This window comes from Aethalodelphis obliquidens, unplaced genomic scaffold (assembly GCF_003676395.1).
Source record: "Aethalodelphis obliquidens isolate GAN/ISIS:26980383/991018 unplaced genomic scaffold, ASM367639v1 scaffold43, whole genome shotgun sequence".
NCBI classification, from domain to species: Eukaryota; Metazoa; Chordata; class Mammalia; order Artiodactyla; family Delphinidae; genus Aethalodelphis; species Aethalodelphis obliquidens.
The window spans coordinates 2,014,375-2,028,866 of NW_020837987.1; positions in this window are offsets into that span (position 1 = coordinate 2,014,375).

A 14,492-nucleotide genomic window follows, 5' to 3' on the forward strand; every position below is an offset into this window, starting at 1 on the left:
AGGAAAGAGGCGACTTTTGCTGGGTGGAAGGTGGGGCGGAGGGAACAACAGGGAGATAGCTGGGGGACTGGCACCTTCCGGGAGAAGAATCCCCCAAGAGCAAAGTCTTGGAGGTAAAAAAATGAGCAAAACAAGAATGAGTGACCCTATTTGACTGAATAAGGGTGTGTACCAGGGAGTGACAAGCTGAAGGCTTGATAATTATCTAATGGAAATGGAAATCCAGCTAAATGATAGGTTTGCAACATGCAGTCTTCAGAAACTGATGCTAAGCACTGCGTTCTTATAGAGCAGTGTTTGGGTAGTTAATTCAGAATCCCCAGGACACCCACTGGCACAGCTGAGAATGGACATGCACAGTCCAGTGTTGTGGTGGAGATTTAGAATTTCCTAAACAAAGGGATAGGGTATCTTATTGGAAACCCTGAAACAAGATCCCATAATAAGCATCTATAAGGACTAGCTTAGGAAAACCTCTTCCCCTACCCCTACCCCAGGCTCCAAAGCCAACTCTCAGGGAGGGTTTTGTAGGGACTATTACTTTGGGGACTTTATCTACACCCAATCACGCAGCTGCTTTGGGGTGGACACAGAGTCAGAAATAAGAAAATCAAAGAAATGGGTAGGAGCTAGAGCTCTTCTTTAGTCTAGCTCAGTGTATTATACTTTTTCAGGGATCAGACCCAGTAAGCTTGGAATCAAAAGCTCTGAGTTCAAGTCCAGCCTCTACCATTCACTGGCTGCACACACTTGGGAAAGGCACCGTACCTTTGGGACTTCATTCCCTTTCCTATGAAAAGGGAGGGATAGCAACCTCCCTACAGGGTGCCAGTGAGGAGCAAAAGGAGTTATGGGGTCAGAAAGTCTTTAGCAAACTCAAGTCATGATGTAAGTAATGGGTATCCTTATGTCTATTTCAAGGGTCCTCTGAACAAAGATAAAGGAAGGTCCCCCAGTGCTGTTTACTCATCATGCTGGATCCACGGGTCTACCCGGTCTTAGAGAACAAGGCAGGGCCCTTGCAAGAGCCCTCAGAGGTAAGGTCCAGAGAAACCCCCATCTCCACCATGGGCTCACCTCCTGAGTAAATACTATTGTTTCCATAAGACACCCAAAGACACAGCTTCTGACTCAAGGAAAACACACGCCTTTATTTATTTTTTTAAGGAGGAAGACCCATCATTTCAATCAGAAAGCAGTGTTTTTAACTACACTTTCCCATATTATTACACTCAGCATTGTTTCCAAATTGATGATGTTACTTAAACACACGTGTTCTTAAAAGCATTTAAAACAAAGCAATAAAGAATTCTTTACCGTTGTCTGGCTTTTATTCTGGTGTCTAATCAAACCTCATATATTTCCTACTGTCTGCCAACATGAGGTCTAGGTACTCTTCTGATATTTTCCTCACATAATCCAGACTGGGAGGGAGGGAGGGAGGAGGAAATATAAGAAGAGAGAGAGTGAGGAGGAAAGAAGAGCAGATGGGAGAAAGCTGGCATTCCTTGATGTATCCAGTGCCCACGGCAGGCTCAGAGGCAGCCCTGGACCCTCAGAGGGCCACAGAGGCAGCCACGAAGGTGCCCTGCTAGGCTCTCATTCCCTGCCTTGTGCACACCTGAGGGTCGGGCCCTTGCATCTAATTGGACAGCTGGGCTGGTGAATGTGGCCTGTCCTGCCAGTCGCCTCACTGGCCACAGTGACAGCTGTATCACTTCCCTGATGTGAGTGGGCACTGAGGAGTGTTGACACATGATCAACTTCCCTCTAATATTCTTCAGCCAATCTGACAGTTGTCCGGCAGGGGCTAGTCAACTCGACTGCCAGCCCTCACAGAGACATTGGGGACAGTTTCTGAAGACAAACAGTCAGGAGAGACTTCAAATGAGGCTTTTGTTTTCTCCCAGTCGGTGACTTGAGAACTGATGCAAATCCTGAGACTGATGGCTATTGTAGGGACTGTTGGTGAGGACCTGCCAGACGCAGGCAATGGTGAGCGGTGCACTGCAGCTGGCTCTGAGACCAGACCACAGTGGCCTGGTCGACCTGGGATGAGGTTAAGAGAAGACCTCTCATAGGGGCTTGCGGTCTTGTCCCTCCTGTAGTTACAGGACAGCACACAACTTTTTCCTATTCTCACATACCTTTCCATTATGTAGTTAAAGTGGAGGAAACACTCCAACATACCATGCAAAGTTCAGAACCCTCGAAGTTGTAGGCGAAGTGTCTCTGTCATTCCTGGTGACCGCCGAAGTCCTAACCTCTTTCTTGTGCTGGAACCTCCCTCCACCTCCCTCAGCAAACCTCTTGGTGCTGGGGACCCCTCTCTCTCACTCTTTTCCTGGCAAGAAGGCCAATGCTAAGATGGGGTCCAGGAAGTGTGAGTTCCATTTAAGACTCTCTCATTATTTAGAAATGAGACCAGAGACACCTTGTGGCATTGAAGGATCTGGTTCCAGAGGGTTCCTCATTCCATCCTCGGGTTCTGACATTCTCCAGATGTCAATGAGCAGTCGGGGGGAGGGGGGAGCCAGAGGAAAAAAAAAACAACAGCTTAAGACAATGTGGCCAGGCCATTGGAGCTTTTCAGGTATGAGAGCTACTTTGGCTGCAAGTGACAGAAATCCAACACAAATGAGGGTAAGAAAGGAAAGGACATTGTATAAGAATTGCGGGGTCTCAATAAACCCATTCACCAGAATCCAGCTGAACTTCGAGAATCCCTGGGATTCAAACACTACCAGTAGCCTCTGTCTCTTGTCACTGCTCACCTCTGCCAGTGTTCTTCCCAGCCCTGCCTTCCTGCTTTTGCCACTTAATTTTTCCTTGCGGTTAAAACAAAACAAATTACCAGCAGTCCTTAAGCTTCAAATCATACAGCCCAGCAACTTAAAAAAAAAAAATACTGTCCTTTTATTCTAAGCTTCATTTCTAAGATTCTCAAGAAAGCATATGACCAGCCAGGCTTGATCATATGTCCTTTCCTGATCCAATAAACTGTGGCCAGAGTGTGCATCACGTGGGCCTAACATGCTTGCTTCCATGGGGAGCATACAGATGGTGGGGGGTTCAGATGCTCCCAGAAGGGAAAGTACTGGGCAGAGGAAGTCATAGCTGACCCCTAAAAGATGGCTCCTGTGTAAGAGGGAGCTATATAAAAAAGTTCCCTTGGTCACCGCAGCATTGCTTACAATAGCCGAGTTGTGGAAACAACCGAAGTGTCTGTTGATGGATGAATGGATAAAGAAAATGCACAATGGAATATTATCCAGCCATAAAAAAGAATGGAACCTTGCCATTTGTGACAACACGGATGGACCTTGAGGGTATTATGCTAAGTGAGATAAGTCAGATGGAGAAAGACAAAGTATGATCTCACTTATGTGTGGAGTCTAAAAAACAAAACAAACGAATGAACAAAAAAGTGAGCTCATAGATACAGAGAATGGATTGGTGGTTGTCAGAGGCAGGGGTTCAGGGATGGGCAAAATGGGGGAAGGGGGTCAAAATTACAAATTTCTATTTATAAATTAAATAAGTCATAGGGATGTAATGTGCAGCATGGCAGCTATAGTTAACAATAGTTATTGCATGTTTGCAAGTTGCTAAGAGAGTAGATCTTAAAAGTCCTCATCACAAGACAAAGAAAATTTGTTACTAGGTGTGGTGGTAGATGTTAACTAGACTTACTGCGGCGATCGTGTCCCAATATACATAAATATCAAATCATTAGATTACACACCTGAAACTAATATAATGCTATATGTCAATTATACCTCAATACAAAAGAAGTTCCCTACAAAAAAAATTTTATTAAATGCCATGTAGGTTTTGATCCAACGTTACTTTGAACTGGAGTTTAAAGTTGTGGTTGTTTGTTATTAGAATATGTTCATTTTGTTTAGCCAGTGAGAAATCATTCAAAGTACTGCTCTCCAAACCAGCCAGTGACATCAATCTAATTTCAGCTGGCACCCCCAAAGAAAGAGCAGAATTGGCGCTTTAAGGATCGTGAAACAAACCTGTCTCCAAAGCAGCTGGGCCTGAGTGAGGAGGTGAGAGGCGAAGCGCATTCTCTCTGGGGCCCTCCGGCTCTCCGTTCCTCATCTGTCCTCCTGGGGACCCAGTGAGGCCGACCCACCATCCATGATCAAACGAGTGGGCTCTGGGCCCTGCGAGGCCCTGCAGACTGAGCAGAAGCCAGCCTGTGGTCCACAGCTGCCCCAAAGGGGGCTCTGGAGACGTGGATGACCCATGGATTGGCCGGTCAGCTAGTGACTGTGACCCTCGCAGGGCCTTGCTGATTCAGAGCCTCATTCTGGATGTTTCTGTACAGAGAGAAGCCCACGGAGGGCCTGGGGGAAGAGAGGAGGGGGCTGCCTACTGACTAAAGGCAGGTGAGCAGTGATCAGTGCGCAGGGAACAGGAGAGCCTCCAGCTGGGCAGGTGATGAGGTCTGGTCTTGAACTTGACCTGGATGTACCCCAGCTTTGTTCAGAGCCGTCTAGAGGGGGGTATGAAGCCACTCCAATAGAACAAGCTCCCCGAAAAGTCTGACTTATGATCAATCTGTTAGATGTTTGAATCAGAATGCCTCATCTGAATGAATTCATCGACCAAAGAAAAAAGGTGGTTTTTTGCCTTAAACGTCAGGTTTGTGTCATGTTTGTTTTCTACATGGAAGAAAGCATCTTTTGATTAAACTGAAACCTTCTCACAGTTGGAGTGACCCAGCACCCAAGGAAGGGTGTCCAAGCTTTGCCAGTGCCACGCTTGGACTGGGATGTTCCTAATTACCAGACACAGGTCCCCGCATCTCTATCTGAGCTCTGCTGTGGCAGAGGAAAGTTAAAAGGACGGCTCGGAGTATGTCTTTAACTTTCCTGTGTTGGGGTGGCAGCTTCCCAGCCCACGAAGCAGGGCTGCAGGACAGTGCATGGCCGCCTGCATCGTCCCCGGGCAGCCCTGTCAGGGGATGGGGCCATTGGCTGTGCACAGGGCCACTCCTACAATCAAGGTCCTCTCCAGCCAGCCCCCTCTCCCGCTGCACCTCCCGGAGCTCAGCCCACCTCTGTGCCCACAGCTCTCCCTCCTCCCTCCCTCCCCCACCCCAACTTTCCTCCCCGCCAGGCCCTGGATGCCAGTCTCCAGCCCTGGCCGTGTCTCCTGTCAGTCAGCCTTCGAGACCCGGGTCTCTCTCCCCTCTCCTGACCCCAGGCCCAAGGACGTTTCTTGGTGACAGCTCTGTGATTCCTCTGTGCTCGCCTCTGTGGCGTTCCAAGAACACGGGGCTCCAAAGGGGCCTCCAGGCGGACGGCAGGAAGGCAAATCCAGCCCAGGCCTCTCGTCATTCCCCGGACTCTGCCCACCACCGGTAGCTCCTAGTTAGAAGTTGGAGGTTACAGCTCTGTTCTTCTCTCCCTTCCTCTCTTTCCCCCCAACCCACCTCCATGCACTTTTATCTCTCCATTTATCAGCTTAAGTTCAGATTGTGCAGGGAGACATGGCTTATCTTCATTGTGCACAAGGATACGTATCCCAAGATAGAAGGTCCTGCCTTCGTAGGCTCAATACTCGCTTCCTAAAAACTCCTGGGTTTGGACTCAGAGAGTATTTTCTGGGCTGTGAGTAAGTGCCTTGATTAAGAGGCAGTGGCCATAGTGGTAAAGAACACGGGTGCCAGCACCCGAGGCCTGAAATCCCAGCTCTGCCATATACCAACACTGTGATCTTGGACAAGTAACTTCACGTCTCGTACCTCCTCTGTAGAACAGCAAAAATGCCTCCTAGGCTTGCCGCGAGGATGAAATGAACAAGTACCCAGAGCACTGAGACCAGGGCCTGGCTATAGCAGCTGCCACGTAAGTCGCTATTATTGTTTCTAATCGGTAGAGTCTTATGTTTCCACCTTGACCTGTTACAAGGACCTTGTAAACTGGTTATTTCTGTGCCCATTTGGTATACGGAAACATTGAGGGTGGAGAAGTTCAAGCAACTTCTCCAAATATACACCACGAATTAGCACCAAACCCAGGACTTGAACCTGGGCCTGGTGGTCCGTTCTCTTTATGTCGCTCTGTGGTGCTCTGCACATCACTGCCACATATGTGCTTAATAAATGTTTGCCAAATGTGTAATCGTCTATTTTCATTCACGTTCAAAACCCTACAGACATCCAGTGGACAGCCACTGCAGGAAAAGCTGAGGACGTTGCACCCCTGAAGACACCAGCCTTGGATCAGGGGAGCTGACCTCCCCATGGGAAGGCCTGCTGGCGATGGCTCCAGGCTGGAAAAGCCCTCCCAGTTAGGGGAGGAAAACCCATGTCTTCCTTTTAAGGAGGGTGAAGAATCACATGAGTCGCAGCCAGTGGCAGGAATGGGATGGAAGGATGGGGTTACAATGCCCCAACTGGCCAGCTCTAAAGGAGTTTATGAAAATCAATCCACAAACGTGTATCTTAAATCCATCCTCTCCCCAACCATGGCCACCATCCTAACCGAAGCCTCCAGCGTCCGTTGTCTGGTGGTTTCTGCCTTGTCCTTGTTGGCCTTGGAGTCTCCACTGTCCCCCACTGCAGCCAGGATCAGACACCAACCAGATCACGTCACACCCCACCCTCACCCCTCCAGTGTGTGGCTACCTCTGCTCTCTCATTCAGGGCGAACCCAGCCACTCTGCATAGCCATGCCTGGCTCTCCGACTCCTGCCTCATCTCATCCTGTTGTCCAGGTCACAGGGCTGAGCTGTCGGCGTCCTACTGGTCCTGGAACCCACTAAGCGCCTTCGTCTTCCAGCCTTTACACCTGCTTTGCTTCTGCCTGGAACATCCCTTATCCCAAAACCCACAAGGCGGTCCCTTTCTCAACTGTGGGCCTCAGAGTACATGCTACTTCCTCCAAGATGCTGCCTCTGGCCCCCAGGCCCCATCTCCCTGACATAGTCTGCTGCACTTTCTTCATCACATTTGTTGCAATAGATGAAACTATCGATTTTGAAAATGCTGTTTCTGCAAGTTCCTTGAGGACAGCGGACTTACCTTTCTTATCTATTTCTGTCCTCCAGCCCCAGAAGAGAGCTGGGATGAAGGGGGTTCATAAACATGTGTGGATAAATGACTACAATGTTAATCTAGGCTGTATGTGTCCAACCCTTGACTATGTCTTTGGGGGATAGAAGTGTAATTGTGTCTCAAGTCTTGTCCCCAGGAGCTTCCAATCTGATTTTGAGCAAAGAGGAGGCACACAGGGCATGGTGGGAAATTAGGCTTCCCAGCAAGCAGGGGAAAAGGCCCAAATAAAAGCTGGGGTGAGAAGTGAAATGAGCCGAGCATAGGAGCGATTACCTAGGTATAGAGGAGACTTTTGCTCTGTTAATGCTGGATAAATGCTTTGACTACGTTTTTCACTGGTTCTCCTGTTTCCCTGAATTACCTCCACTAACCTGTGTTGGCCTGCACAGCATCCCTGATTTCTCTTCTTCCGTCCTCTTGCAGAGACCTTTAGAATCACATGCCGTAGGCACTGGGACCACAGACCGAAGTCCTGCACTGACCAGTGAATGCTTTCCCTGTGCCGTGAGACTCGCATGCGGCCGCTGAGCCACTGCAGGCTTGGAGAGTTTCTGGGAGTGGGAACCGACAAGCCGTGAGCCCCGTGGTCCAGTGCAGGTGGCTTTGGCTTCTCCTCTCTGGAAAATCTCAGCAGTTTCTGGAGGCAGTGTGATGCTGGCCTTCCTTTGCCTTCGCCATCCATCTGGGCCCTGGGAAGAACCTCCAATGGAGACACAGTACCTTCTGGGCAGGGACATTCAATGCCTCTCCTGTCGGCCTGCTGCTTCAGCTTCCTTGGCCTGGCTAGACCGCCAGGTGCCCTTGATAGAATGTTTATTTCCAGAAAGCCTCTGCCCTTTGCTCGAGAAGCTTTGCCCTTCTTCCCCTGTGCCTTTTGCCCTTCCTTTGCCAAATTTAGGTTTCAAGACGAAATTCCTGTATCAGTTTCCTATAGGTACTATAACTAAATTACCACAAATTCAGTGGCTTTAAACAACAAGTGTATTCTCTCACAGTTCTGGAGGCCAAAATCCTGAAGCCAAGGTGTCTGTAGGGCCGCACTCCCTCCAAACGCTCTCGGGGAGGGTCCTGTCCCGCCTCCCCCAGCATCTGATGGCTCAGGAGTTCCTTGCCTTGTGGCTGCATCACTCCAGTCTCTGCCTCTGTCTTCATATGGCCTCCACCTCTTCTTCCTGTGTGTCTTCTCTTTTGTCTTCTATAAGGACACTGTCATTGGGTTTGGGGTCCACCTGGGTAGTCCAAGAAGACTTCATCTCAAGGTCCTTAACATCGGCAAGGACCCTTTTTCCAAATAAACTCACATCCATAGGCTCTGGGACAGGGACATATCTTTGGGGGGGGGCACAATTCAACCCACTACACTTCCCTTTATGTAATTTATTTTAGAAATATTTCCCCCAAAGTTGTCAATCATTAACCAAATCCCAGGAGGGAAAGCATGACTGTGGCCCGCAGCAAGTTGCCAGGGATACCTCAGTTCCCCGAGCACTGAAATTCAAAGGATGCTGTGATCACTCTACCACGAACATAGATTCTCCCAACCCTCTTTGTCACACTTAGAATATGACCAGGGATTGGGTCCCCAGAGCTTCACTTTGCATGGTTTTCCATCAAAAATATGGCAGAGAGCAACACAGAAAGAAGATCAGAAGAAAAATGTCTCCAAATTTAATTTTAGGAATGGACAAACGCTGTCAATTCACATATATGTGTCCACTCTATCCTTTCCGACCTTTAGCCTGATAACTAGCTGGGTAGCATTTAGTATTAAGACAGAAGTTTGGGCAAAGACTTGTTGGTGGCAATGCTGCCCAGATGCAATGGAGATGATACCTAACTAGTGCCCAGAGTCCTGGGTTAGTCTCCCAGCTCCATCACTAATAGATTGGGAGACTTTGCAAAAGTGTTTCTGCCTCTCTGAACTTCAGTCTCCCTACATATAAAGATTAGGCTACAACAGAGGTTGGTAAACTACGGCCCAAAGGGCAGATCTGACCTGCAGCCTGTTTGTGTAAATAAAGCTTTATTGAGCATAGCCATGCACCTTCATTTACGGATTATCCATGGCTGCTTTCATACAACAATGGCAGAGTAGTTGTGAGAAAGACAGAGTGGTGCACAAAGCTGAAAATATTTACTCTATGGCGTTTACAGACAAAATCTGCCGCCCCTGGACTAGCGTGGGGCCCGCTAAGGTCCCTTCCAACTCCTTTTTTCTGTAATTCTTATACCTGATGACACTTTGGAGGATCAGCTATGGAAGAGGTGGAGAAACTGAAAAATGTGCCATCAGACTCCTAATGTCAGCCCCTGTGTGTGTTGTGCTTGCCCAGTGTCTGTGCCCCAGCTGATCCCACTGCTGTCCCTTGGGCCTGCTCCTCGGCAGTGGGTAGGGGACACAGAGAGCCAGGGTACTTGCTGGTGTCTGCAAGGCCATGAGACCTGGCGGAAGTCCACCGGGTTCTCAGCCACCTGATGACATCCATCCCCCAGGTCTGTGGGCTGAGTCACTCCCATTTTGCTTCCATCACTGTCTAAATTCGAGCCAATACACCCTTCCACCATCAGACTTCTACCTCTTTCATTCTCCTCTCTTATTTGTTAAACAAATCCTGATCTGCCTTTTTAGGTTGCTCTTGAATTTTATGGCAACATATAATAAACATCTGACTGCTTTTATTTCTATTTAACTTTTATCTCGAATGTCTCTGCTGTTTCAAACCAAATATTTATAGCATCGCACAGCCGCCGTGATTTCATTCCTCACCAATACTGTCACTCCCTCCTGCTTGCCTTCACCAACTCTTCAGAGAATCTGGGGAATCCTCCAGCAAATGTTTCCTTTTGCCCCCACAGGGCTCTCAGCCTCGAGCTCTGAGTCATTGGGTGCCCAGCAGAGCAGCAGCTTTCCAGGCAGCCTTGGCCTGGCTCAGAGTCAGGCCACCTCTTGGTGACTCAGGGCCTTTCTATGCCTTGCATCTTCACACTCAGCTCTATGCTAGACCAGCCCACCTGTGGGAGGAGCCTCAACGCTCCAGGGGAGCACCCTGCCTTGTCTGTTAAGGAGCAGACCTTGTGTGTTGGGCAGGGAGAAGGGCATTGCTAGCCCTCTGTCTACTCTGAGGCCTCCCTTTCCCCAGCACCTCAGGTCTTGCCCAAGCCCTCGAGTCCACCTCCTCAGTCTACCTGTGTTTGCCTTCAGTCTTCACAGACATCAACAAGTATATCCAACAACCTAACAATCTTCTCTTCACTCAGGGCTCTGGTCTCTACTTGGTGACTGGTCCAAAAGCCCTAGCACAGGATGCCCATCCAAGTCTAGTGCCCTAAAAGACAGCAGCCTTACCTGGTGGAGGATGATGCTCTGGACTTGGAGGCTGAAGACCTCACTCTTTCTCTCTGAGCCTCAGTTTCCTCACCTGCAAAATGGGAATCACAATGCCTGCCTGGCTGGACTCACAGGGCTGCCTTGAGGATCCCAAAAGATGACCCCCGAGGAAGTACTTTGCAAACTGCAGCCCTCTTTCCCGTGGGAGGAGGTGGAGAGGAGCCCCAGACCGCTGCAAGCCCAGGCCTGAGTCCATCAAGGGAGCTAGCCAAATGCCACTTATCTCCCTTGGTGTCTCGGGCCCCCAGGGCTGGAGAGCTCTGCTGTGGTCTCCTGGGCTGCCTTTTCTCATCACATCTGTGACAACAAACACAAACGCCACCAGGCTCTGCGCGTGGCTTCTTGTGGATAAATCCGCCTCACTGTTCCTCACTCCTCAGGAGACATTCCTCCAGGGAGCTTGCTGATGGACCAGAGAGGGCAGAGAGTGCACTGCAGAAAACCAGCTCACCCTCCCTTCCCCGGCATGTCTGGCACCTGGCCAAGACTGCTGTCTGGTTACCCAGAGGGCCGCCTACTTGGGCCTTGATGAGAGCCTCCCATTTGGTTTTGCAAGCCTTCTGATGCTTTAAACCCCGTCTGAGACAAGTTATGGATGGCAACCACACATCTAGAGAGTTGGGGTGACCTGCCCAAGGTTCCCCATCTCCCACCTTCCCACCCATGAGGGAATCCCTTTCCAACTCCACTAAAAAGTCATCTTGCACTGCACCAGGGAGTCCCAAACACCAGAATTCGGCCAATCTCTATCAAAACTTTCACTGGCTGTGTTAGTCAGGACACTTGTTCACCTAACTGAAAAACTCCAGAGGTCATTTAGTTTCAAATACAGCTTAATCCAGGCGCTCAAGCGATATCATCCTGAAGCCATGTTTTACTGGCAGTACCAACTGTGTGCAGGCTGTGGAGCTGCAGGGGTTCTCATCTAGTGCTGGAGGGTCAGAACCTGGCCCAACCACTTTGCAGAATTGTTGGGCACGACCTGCAGATGCTGAGAAAATGCATAATCTATCCAGGAAAATTTTAGGTCCAAGCCCAAAAGAAATGAAGGCTCGTGTCCACCAGAAGAGACACACAAGACTGCCCATGGTGGTTTGACTCATTATAACAGCCGAAACCTAAAGACAACCCAAATATCCAGTGCATTATCTCCAGGGAGATATTCCACATTATCTCCAGGGAGATAATGTGGAATATATTCATGCAAGGAAATACTACGCCAGAGAACAACACACAGCAACATGGATGACCTCATAGCATAATGTGTGAGTGAAGAATCCAGGCACAGAGACTGCTTGCTTTGTAGGAGTGGCTTTATTTTTGTGAAGTTCAAAAATAGCAGTTATCCTTGCAAGTGTTCTGAGTAGAAGGAGATGCAAGGGAACCCTGGGGAGCTGAAATGTTCTCTCTCTTGGTCTGGGTGCTGGTTCATAGGTGTATAACTATGTAAAATTGTATCAAGCTGCACAATTAAGATTTGTGCCTGTTCCCATATGAAAATTACACCACAATAAAAATATCTCAAGAACAATCCTAAAAAGGGAAGAAAGAAACCCTGTTTCTCAGTATCTCTGTTCTGCTTCATTCTTGGTGAGGGGTCCCCATGTGGTGGCAAGGTGGTCATCACTGGCTCCAGGCTGACACCCCCCCGGGTCCACCGAGCCTGTTCTCTAGTTGTCCCAGGAAGTGACTTTCCTTAGCACGACTGATACGTGCTCACACCCGAGTCCATTCTGCAGCTGAGGTGGAGTCAAGTGGAGGAGGGGGGATGCTCTGGCTGGCCAGGCTTGGGTGGCAGGACCTTGGGACAGGAGCACCCAGGCAACTGTAGTGAGGTGGGGGAAGTGTGGGTTCCCAAAGGACGAGAGATGTGGCTAACTCAAAGAGTTAACGAATGCTAGCAAGTCCCTTGTCCTAAGTGAAGGGAGAAACATATGGGCAGTGTGTGTGTGTGTGTGTGTGTGTGTGTGTGTGTGTGTGTGTGTGTGAACTTAACTTCATGCACACAGTTACTTGGGATTCAGTTGCTATTCCAGAGGCTGTGCTTCAGAGCCCCTTTAGGAATGAAGAACTTTATTCCCCTACCTGCTGGGAGGGTTGTTGGCTGACAGTCTTCCATTACCAGCCCTCTTCAGGGATCACCCCACCTGGAGACAGCTGCCTGGCCCAGGTCATGCCTAGTTCCCTGGAGAAGCTCCATGAAAGGACTAGTTGACAAGTATATTAAAGCCCACCCCTGACCCCTCCTCAAGACAACCCTGAAGTCTGTTCCAGCTCCAAAGCTTCTTCAGGTCAGCTGAGACCTTGTTGAGACAGCACTGCAGCCTAAATTCTCCCTCAATCCACCCTGCCTCTTCCCTTCCCCACAGTCTTTGAGTCCACGAACTTTCCCTTTTAAAACTTCTGCACAAAAATCCACATCTCAGAGCCTTCCTCCTGAGGAGCACAAAGGGTGATCATGGCCAACTGTCCTCCCTTGTGATGGACCACCCTTTATTCTGAGGTGTGGAAATGCTCCTTCTGCTGTGAGATGGTGACTACTATCAGATAAGAGTCTCTATTTTACTTTCCCTGACCTTAACTTAACAACAGGAACCACTGGCCACCTAAGGGGGTTCCCAGATTTCCTTTGATGTTTTGCTGGGGTATCATATTCAAAAGTCCAGGGCTTCCCTGGTGACGCAGTGGTTGAGAGTCCGCCTGCCGATGCAGGGGACACGGGTTCGTGGCCCGGTCCGGGAAGATCCCACATGCCGCGGAACGGCTGGGCCCGTGAGCCACGGCCGCTGAGTCTGTGCGTCCGGAGCCTGTGCTCCGCAATGGGAGAGGCCACAACAGTGAGAGGCCTGCGTACCGCAAAAAAAAAAAAAAAAGAAAGAAAAGAAAACAGTCCAAGGACCACTGCTGGTTCTCAGCACATTGGCTCTTAGCCTGTGCTCTGTTTCAGGAGCAATCAAATGAAGTCCACACATGAGGTACCCTCCTGCCTGCTCTGGTAAACTTTGGATCATGTATAATTTCAGCCTCTAGCTGCCAGTGCCTCTTGCTCCCCCTCAAGAAAACATTTGTCATGGAAGTCTGCTGTTTTTCACCCATACAGCATCCATCCACTTTCTTTTGGAGGGAAGGCATCTATTTTCATTTGGGAACCACCTTTTCCCTGCTCTCAATCCATGTGTTTGGGAAGGATTTTCCTTCCGCTTTTCCAATGAGAGTTGGGATGTGGCCCTGGACCCAATAAAAATACTTTATCCCTGAAGCCCCTAAAGTGATTGGTTCAGAGATACACATCATCACCCGAGCTGGGCTAGTAAGACCACATCCCAGGACCTGGGTGGCCCTCCTGAGGATAAGCTTCCCTGTCCATGGTGGTTACTCACTGTGGGCACCATAAGCCCAGAGATGGATAGGAAGTGAGGTAGGAGGATCAGAGCCAAGGGATGGAGAGGACTGGAGACCCACCCCTGACAATTTTGTTTTAGTATCTATATTCAGCCATACCTAAGGCAACATACATCCACACTTTCCATTTATGGGAGCTGATCCATTCCTTTTACCTCCCTTGAGCCAATTTGCACTAAATTTTTGTCACTTGGCTACAAAAGGGCCCCAATTATTACAAAATTTCTGAATAGAAGTGATGAGAGGAGCTTGGATTTGCTCCAGTAATAAATGTGAAATGAAATAATTTGAACCCCCCTAAACCTATATCAAAGCTTACAACCCAAACCCACAATTGTGAACTATCCTCTCTAGGACAAGGGTGTCCAGTCATTACACTTTATTACTCCTTGATTCTCTTGGGTCCCAGCCTCCACCAGCACTTGTCCAAAGTCCTAAGCTCAGCCCTTGACCATTGTTAGCCTGGAAGACAGGGGTCAGCAAGCTAACAGCCCACGGGCCAAATCTGGCCCACCAGCCACTTTATGCTGCCTGGGAGCTAGGAATGGCCTTCGCATTTTAAATCGTTGGGGGAAAAGAAGATTAATATTTCTTACCATGTAAAACGTATGTTAAATTCACATTTCA